General features: G+C 44.9%; 1 long non-coding RNA gene across 1 annotated transcript; it reads right to left on the reverse strand.

Annotated features, from left to right (window-relative positions):
- Nucleotides 1-414: 414 nt before the first annotated feature.
- On the reverse strand, nt 415-2,717 carry LOC135179031 (uncharacterized). The gene is made up of 2 exons (XR_010303872.1): nt 2,540-2,717; nt 415-1,391 (listed from the first exon to the last, which is right to left on the reverse strand). It is a non-coding gene; the product is annotated as an uncharacterized LOC135179031 (long non-coding RNA).
- Nucleotides 2,718-7,389: the final 4,672 nt, after the last annotated feature.

Genomic DNA, 7,389 nt, shown 5'->3' on the forward strand with positions numbered 1-7,389 from the left:
CCAACAGAGAACTCTTGGAGGGGATTAGGCACAGATTATTAACTTTCCTAAATGTCTATTCCATATATCCCTTCAAGTCTGGCATTCACATCAGCAGTGCTTTGCAGGGAAATGAGATGCTTGTGGTATTAATCACCTGAAAAAGATTTTTTCCACGTGGCAGCATCCAGGATTAAATGACACCAGATAGCCTCCTCCAACGTGTTCTGGCTGGAGGAGCTATGCACAGTGACTCACGTGGAAGATGTAAGACTGGACTGTGAGGATCCCACCATGGAAAGAGGGGGGAGAAACAGAGCATGAGTTGAGAGAACAGTCTCCAGGCAGGGGATTAAAAGAAAATTGGCCATAATTAAACATGCCTGGAAAAGCAGTTCTAAGATAGAAGTGCAATACCAATAATTTAAAATTCAATTATTCAATTGAATAATAATAACTTTTTACTCAGGCTAATAAACCTTCATAGGCATACAGAAGACACAGAGGAGTCTTCCCCTTTTTAAGAAGGATAATGAAATACATTGGATAAATGGTGTTCTAATATATATAATTCAGATTTCACCATTAAGAAGATAATTTCTACTGAACTGCTTTGGTTTTTCTCTCATTCCTCAGTCCAGACCAGTAATAGCTGTTTCAGAAAGAATGCAGAGCATCTCACTCAATGAAAGGTAGCATTGTGAATTCCTCCTCTGAAAAGACAAGACTGTATATCACTGCTAATAGACAGAAATATGCATGAGAGGGAAATGGTTTAGTGGGCATGGTGGGGCTGATGCTTGGACTCAGTGATTTTAGAGGTCTTTTCCAACCTTATTGATTCTATGATTCTATCAGGCATGGTGTGTTGGGTTGATGATTTTAGAGGTCTTTTTCAATCTTAATGATTCCATGAGTCTGTGATTCTATGAGAGGCACCTGAGAGGGCACAAGATAGAGAAAGCAAGCAAGAGATGTGGGAGGGAGACAGAAAGTATGATATCACATGTTGGCTCTAGGTTTGAGCAGGGCATTAGCAAAGAATTGGAGGATCTCAACGCTGTCATCTGATATTAGCTGTAGAGATGACAGGAAAGTAAGGAGCTGGAAATCTGCAGAGGCTGTGGTCATCTCTCATCATATGTGATTGACTGTATATTAAGTGATCTGATTTTTGACTTATAACCTTTAAGAGAACTACATGAGGAATGCGACACTTGTACTCACTGAAGCTTTCTCATCCTAAGACTCCCAGTATCTGCTGGTTTTGTTGTTATTGGTGGTGATATTCTTCAAAGGAATGGAAAAAAGTGGGATCCATTTGTAGTTGCCCTCTTGCCAGGGTGGCTGTTCTGTGGCTGTCACTCAGAGAAGCTCTCAAAGGGTGTAGAAACACTCTTGGTGTGGATGAACTGAAGGCAAAAGCACGAGAACAAAGCAGAAAGATCATAGTCAGTGGTCAAGTGGTTGGAATAACTGTACTTTACAACATGCAATTTGTCCTCCAACTATCATCAAATGCACTGCTGGTAAATTTGGTGATCTGAACAGAATCATACAGAACCCCAGCAAGGTGGGGCTTGGAAGGAGACATCATCAAGTCCAACACCCCTGCTAAAGCTGGGTCACCCATAGCAGGCTGCTCATGAGCTCAATGTTCAGGTGGGTTTGGAATCTCTGCAAGGAGATTCCACAACTTCTCTGGGCAGCCTGCTCCAGGGCTCCAGCACCTCCATAGCAAAGAAGTTTCTCTTCATATTCAAATAGAACCTCCTGGGATCCAGTTTGTGTTCTTCTCAGTAAGTCACATTTACATCAATTTAGTGTAGTCTTGATTTGGATAAACATGAACATCAGCTTTCTTTTCTCAGTGTTGCAAAGGCAATAAGTCACCAAACAGATTTCTGCAATGTCTTTTCTCTCTCTCCTGTACTTCCCTATGCAGTGTTTGACCATTCCAAGCAGGACTTAGGCTGCAGTCTGTGTCCAACAAGCAGAAATAGCCCAAACTTGTCTTGCTTCAGCTCATATTGGGAAAGGTATATTTTAAAATATCAGATAAATAACAAATGTAAGAGGTCCTAGATGGAAAAAAACCCTTTTAACAAGAAACCAGGAGAGCAGAATCAGAGTTTCTTCTATAGAAGCTGTCTGCATTTTCCCTTTACTTGTCTTTTGTCCTTTGTCCTCCTTCTTTTATCCTATTCTCTACCCACTCTCCTTCCCTCCTTTTATCCTGTTCTCTACCCACTCTCCTTCCCTCCTTCTTTTATCCTGTTCTCTACCCACTCTCCTTCCTTTTTTTGTGTTTTCTCTTAATGACTTCTGACATTTCTAATTAAAGTTGACTGATGCCACTCCAACCTTCCTTTCCTGATTCTGCCCTCTAATACAAATTATCCATTAGCAGAAGCCTGTCTTCATCAACTACATGAGGGACAACTGCAAGAACAATAACAACTACCACCGAAAAAAGAAATAATGAAGGAAGAAGAACAAAGAAAATCAGCAAATAGAATAAATGAACAATTGTGAATGAGCCTCAGGAAGCAGTAATCACCTTAAAAAGTAGAATATACTTTGTGCTGAGTGGAACTGTCCTGGTTTGGGATAGACGAGAACCAGTTCTGGTCAGGGGTTTGACTTCTCAGCTCAGTCTCTTCTCAGTGAGGGCACTTTCTGAAGTTCAGGGCAGACTTGCACAGACAGGGGCTGCTTCTAGCACAAGAGTGCTGATGGGGTGAGAGTTACTGCTAAAGGTTGGGCTGCACAAAGGCTCCATCTTAGACTTGCTCCTGGCCAGACCATGGGCACTGCCACATCTTGAACCTCACCTTGGGGTGGAGGAAGTCAGAGATGGCACCTGCTAGGAAGAGGACGCAGGGGTCACTCTCAATGTTGGTGCAAGGTATTCCATCCCCTCTAGAGATGTTGTCTTCAGAATCAAGCTGGGAGATCCCTAAAGTCAAGCAACATCTTCAATGCCAGTATACCAGGAAGACTCTGTCCATTCTGGCTTTGATCACAATTTGTCCCCATACTCCTTTCCAGAATCCATCTCCGGCCTCCAGTTCCCATCTGCTGCTGAGTCCAGTCTCAGACTTCCAAAGTACCTGTTCCCAGCATCAGTGCTGCCAATGGTGATGTAATTTCCTTCAAGGGATTGGGTTCCATATTGTTTGTACCTTTTTATTTCTCTGTCATTGGATTACTCTTCTTCCATCCCAGCTGGTTTACTTTCCCAAACCATCACTCTCTCCTTTCCCCCTTTCTCTTCCTATTGGGAAGGCAGAGAGGATTCATAGAGAGCTTCTGACACTCATCTGCTGGCCAGCACTGTCCTTACCCCTGATGAGCTCATAAATCCTCAGTGCCAAGTGTGATTCTAGGTAGACATTTATGTTGAACAGCTACTGAAGAGCTATAGCAAATATCAGAGACAGAGGAGTGAATTTATACAGATCTGTGAGCAAACAAGAAGTCTTGTCCTCATCTGACTTACTCAGTGACCAGATAGTGCTGGATCAACAGCTGGGCTTGATCATCTTTAAGGTCTTTTCAAACCAAAATGATTCCATGATTCTCCAGAGGTCACCTCCCACTACCAGTGACACTCTACATAAATTGACTGCCTGTTATCTGCCTTTTGGAAGTGAGGAATTTTGGTCCTCCTGGTTGTCATACCAATAGAATCATAGAACAGTTTGGGTTGGAAGGAATCTTTAAAGGTTATCTAGTCCAAATCCCCTGCAGTATGTTATGGAATGATTTAGAAGCATCTAAAAGCAGAGATAGATCCCCTTGTGTAATCCTAGATTTCACCACACTCTGTAGGCAGTGAGATTTATCTCTAACTATTTTTGTTGTAAAAATTCACTCACCTGACTCCTCTCCTCCTGCATGTAACAGACTCCTAGTCTTTGGTGTCAGTCCTTCAAAAAGGAAGGTGCAGTCTGAGCCTAGAACCATGATGTGCAGCCACAATTACAGTCTTCAGAGTTATGCTGGTCACAAAGAGCTTCTCACTTCAGCTGCAGAACAGAAGAAAAGATAGGATAAAGAAGGAGAAGACAACAGGTGCTAAGAAACGTGAAAATGCAGCACCCAGGGCCATGTTCTAATGGCCATGGTGTTAGGTCAGCAGTTGGACTTGACCATCTTAGAGAATCATAGAGTCAACCAGGTTGGAAGAGACTTCCAAGATCATCCAGGCCAACCTAGCACCCAGCCCTATCCAGTCAACTAGACCATGGCACTAAGTGCCTCAGCCAGGCTTTGCTTCAACACCTCCAGGGACAGCAACTCCACCACCTCCCTGGGCAGCCCATTCCAATGCCAATCACTCTCTCTGTGAAGAACTTCCTCCTAACATCCAGTTTACACTCCCCCCTGGCACAGCTTGAGACTATGTCCCCTTCTTCTGTTGCTGGTTGCCTGGGAGAAAAGACCAACCCCCACCTGGCTACAACCTCCCTTCAGGTAGTTGTAGACAGCAGCGAGGTCACCCCTGAGCCTCCTTTTCTCCAGGCTAAACAACCCCAACTGCCTCAGCCTCTCCTCATAGTGTTTGTGTTCCAGGCCCCTCTCCAGCCTTGTTGACCTTCTTTGGACATGTTCCAGCACCTCAACATCTCTTTTGAATTGCCCAGAACTGGACACAGGACTCAAGGTGTGGCCTGACCAGTGCTGAGTCCAGGGGCAGAATAACCTCCCTTGTCCTACTGGCCACACTGGCCAGGATGCCACTGGCTCTGTTGGCCACCTGGGCACACTACTGGCTCATCTTCAGCTACTCTCTACCAGCACCCCCAGGTCCCTTTCTTCCTGGCTGCTCTCCAGCCACTCTGTCCCCAGCCTGTAAGCCTGTAGCACTGCTTCTTGGAGAGGTCTTCTCCAAGTGAAACAACTCTTTGATTCTAGAACACAAAACCTCTCCTGCCTCCGAGGAGAACCTCCTGTTTTAGGAGACATAGAAACTCAAAGAGAGATATGAACAGACTAAGGCAAGTTATTTTAAAGTCCCTTTTCAGCCTGACAGTACAGAACATAAATCAAACCACAGCACAGTATCACTGAACAAATGCAGTTAGAGTTTTGTTACATAAAAGCTGGCAAATAATGTGACTAGAAGGGCATTTTTAATACATTAGACTCGTTACTTGGTAGTTTGATGTCAAATACATGAAATATTAAGCCTGATATAATAATCCCTCTAGTAATGTTAAAAATGTTCACATTTTTAATCAGGAGATCTAATGGATGAGCCATGATTGTTCAACATCCTAGAAGGCAGCTCTCAAAATTATGCTATTCCCTGTGGCAAGTAAAGGACAGATCACAGACTTCATGGAAGGAACATTTGCCTTTTCCCTGATGAACACTGGGATTTACATTTCAGCCCCTCCAGCAAGCACAGTGACTTGTGATACCTTCTAAATTAGTGCCACCTCATCAGCTGCACCCAGGATACCTCCTAAATTAGCCAGTAATACATTTAGGAATCCCTGAATTAACAAGCAATACATTTAGGAATCCCTGAAAGGCTTATTATCTCCTGCCCAATATGTAATGAGGTGGGGGTTGGTCTCTTCTCCCTAGTACAAAGTGATAGGAGGAGAGGAAATGGCCTGAAATTGTGCCAGAGGAGGTTTAGATTGGATGTTAGGAGAAATTTCTTCCCTGAATGAGTGGTCAGGCATTGGAACAGGCTGCCCAGGGAGGTGATGGAGTTGCCATCCTCTCACGTGTTCCAGAAACATCCTTCCTCAGCCTTTCTGTAGGTTCCTTTCAGATACTGAAATGCAGTTATAAGGTCTTCTCCAGGCTAAACAGCCCAACTTTCTCATCTTGTTGTTCTAGCCCTCTGATCATCCTCATGGTCCTCCTCTGAACCCACTCCAGAATATCCATGTCTTTCTTGTGTTGAGGTCCCCATAACTGGACACAGTACTCCAGGTGAGACCTCACCAGAGCAGAGCAGCAGAATCACCTCTCTCAATTTGCTGGCCATGCTGCTTTTGATACAGGATGCCATTGGCCTTCTGGGCTACAAGTGTGCACAGCTGGCTCATGTCCAGCCTCTTTTCCACCAGTACTCCCAAGTCATTTTTTTCCAGGGCTCCTCTCAATACCATCATCCTGCAGCCTGTTTGAGGATTGTCCTGACCTTGCACTTTCCATTATTGAACCTCATGAAATTATCCTCAGCCCTCCTCTCCAATCTCTCCAGGTCCCTCTGGGTGGCATTCCATCCTTCAGTCTTATCAACCTCACCATTCAGCTTGGTATCAATTGTAAACTTGCTGAGGCTACATTCAGTCTCACTGTCTATACCATTAAGGAAGCCTTTCCTCCTCACAGAGGTGCTTCAATCCCCGCAGCATCTTTGTAACCTCCCCTGGACTCTCTCCAGTGGTTTCTTGTCTCTCCTAAACTGAGGAGCCCAGAATTGGACACAGGACTCTAGATGTGGCTTCACTAGGGCAGAGCAGAGGAGAACCCCACTCAACCTGCTGGTATAAAGTAAGTGCTATATTCATAACTTCATTTTCAGATGGAGGGTTGTGATTCCAAGGCTGATATATTTGCTTCTGCATCTCAAGCCCTCTTAGCTGTTTTAGATCCCTAGGCTGCTGCAGTCATCTCTGAATTACTTGTGCACTTCTATGTCACCACCACACAGGATAGCAACAGGAAACTCCACAGGGAGAAGAATTGCTGATCTAACAGTTCCCATTGGGAAGTAGCTGCTTGTTAATATGGTCTCAGGCTGTCATACTTTGAGATGCTGGCCAAAGGTTTCTGCAAAACTGGAAATCAAGAAATGCTCAGCTCATCAGCCTTGTCTAAGAATGCAACTTGCTGCTGACAAGACACAGCAGCAGCTGGAGTAGCTGGATCTGCTAAGAGCTTTATACATCCCCCCAGCTCTTGTTTGATTTCCTCTGCTCTCTGCTTCTAACACAGAGCATGCCTGTGGCACCAGGGCCCAGCTGTTTCAAAAGGCTTTATTTGATGGCCTTGGTGTCACAGAATCATGGAGTCATCCTGTTTGGAAGAGACTTTGAAGACCAATAAGTTCCACTGCTGGCCCACCACTGCCAGGTCATCACTAAACCATGCCCCTCAGCACCTAAAAGCATCTGCACTTTGAAACCCCTCCAGGGATGGGGACTCCAGTACTGCCCTGGGCAGCCTGTTCCAGGGCACAAAAACTCCTCTCATGAAGAATTTGTTCCTAATGTCCAACCTGAACCTCCCCTGGTGCAACCTGGGGCTGAGAATGACACCCACCTGGCTCCAACTTCTCTACAGAGTGAGATGTCCCCTCAGCCTTCTTTTCTCCAGCTTGAACAACTCATTTCCCCTGTCACTCCTCTGGAAAACTCTGTGCTCTAGACCCTTCACCAG

The sequence above is a fragment of the Pogoniulus pusillus genome, chromosome 10 (genome assembly GCF_015220805.1).
Source record: "Pogoniulus pusillus isolate bPogPus1 chromosome 10, bPogPus1.pri, whole genome shotgun sequence".
In the NCBI taxonomy this organism is placed as follows: Eukaryota; Metazoa; Chordata; class Aves; order Piciformes; family Lybiidae; genus Pogoniulus; species Pogoniulus pusillus.